General features: G+C 55.8%; 1 protein-coding gene across 1 annotated transcript in view; it reads left to right on the forward strand.

The window, feature by feature from the left end:
- Positions 1-311: 311 nt before the first annotated feature.
- Positions 312-1434, forward strand: part of PSPH (phosphoserine phosphatase) — a 29642-nt gene continuing 28519 nt past the window's right edge. The window contains exon 1 of the mRNA XM_017516375.2: positions 312-463. The gene's annotated coding sequence lies outside the window, so the exon portion shown is untranslated. The remainder of the gene's footprint in view (positions 464-1434) is intronic.

The raw sequence follows: 1434 nt of genomic DNA on the forward strand, positions 1-1434 counted from the left end.
TTTAGCAAAGCGGAGGTGCAGTGGGCTGCAGCTTTGCGGGGAGAGCGCTCGGCCCCCAGCACCTCTCTCTAGGTCTGCAGGCACTGAACCCTCGGGAGGAGGAGGGAGGAGGAGGGGGGAGGAGGGGGGAGGAGAGGGAGGGGGGAGGAGGGGCGGGCGCGGGGAGCCCCGGGGGGAGGAGGGAGGAGGAGGGGCGGGCGCGGGGAGCCCCCGTGGGAGGCGCGGCGGGCTCGGGGAGCCCCTCCCCTGGGGCGGGACAAGGCGCCCTCCAGGCCGCGCGTTGCAGGGCAGAGACCTGCCGCCTGCAGTTTGCAGAAGCGCTTGCAGAACGGATCGGAGCCGCCGCGCCTATCAGCGGATCTCCGGAGCGCGCCGGCGGAGGCCCTGCGGGTCTGCCCGTCAGTCCCCGGGAACCGCCCGCCGAGCGCGGAGCCGCCGCCGGAGCCCGAGGCCCAGGACGAGGGTGAGTCCCGCAGGCGCCCGCCCTGCGCGCGGCTTTCCCGTTTCGCCGACTTCCCTTTTCCTCTTCCAGGCGTCCTCTCTGAGCCCACGTTTATTTTTCCTAACCGCGCGGGCAGATCACTTCCTAGAAGCTCCAGCTTTCTTTCATTGACTGGTTTTTTGGGTAGCTTCACGTGCCTCATCTCACGGCAGCTGCCCGTTGCCAAACAGCATGAATGAGTGATGCAATCCTGCACAGGAGCACCCTGGGTGCAAGACGGGCCGGTCCCCGAACTCGGACGGAGCTGGTTTCCGACTTCGTCCTTCTCTCCCATTCAGAATTAGAATTTTAAAATAATACTTACCAGGTACCTTATACCGATACAGCTTCAAGTGGAGAATTAAGTAAATCATGCTTTCATTCATTAAATGTATTTACTATATTTTCTTTTCTTTGCATGTTTGTTTGTTTTTGAGACAGTGTCTCGCTCTGTCGCCCAGGCTGCAGTGCAGTGGCGCGATCTGGGCTCATTGCAACCTCTGGGCGCCGGCTCCAAGGGATTCTCCTGCCTCAGCCTTCCAAGTAGCTGGCGCCACTACGCCAAGCTAATTTTTGTATTTTTAGTAGAGACAGGGTTTCACCATGTTAGCCAGGCTGGTCTCAAACTCCTGGCCTCAAGCAATCCACCCGCGCGTCAGCCTCCCAAAGTGCTGGGATTACAGGTATTACCCACTGTGCCTGGCCACTATATTTTCTTTGTGTGTAATTTGCATATTATCTCTTTTTAAATATTTGATGACAGATATTGGAATGGGGATCAGGGTGGAAAATAATAAAATCCAAGATTGCTGTGTTACAGTACCACGGAGGTTTTCAATATCATGGCCATAGTCCTGTCAGTGAAAGGAAGTCAGGACTTTTAACATTTTTCAAATGACTTAATATATGCCTGATACCTACCTTTCTTCTTTTCTTTTTTTTTTTTTTTTTTT

Source organism: Cebus imitator, unplaced genomic scaffold (assembly GCF_001604975.1).
Source record: "Cebus imitator isolate Cc_AM_T3 unplaced genomic scaffold, Cebus_imitator-1.0 Scaffold581, whole genome shotgun sequence".
Lineage (NCBI taxonomy): Eukaryota > Metazoa > Chordata > Mammalia > Primates > Cebidae > Cebus > Cebus imitator.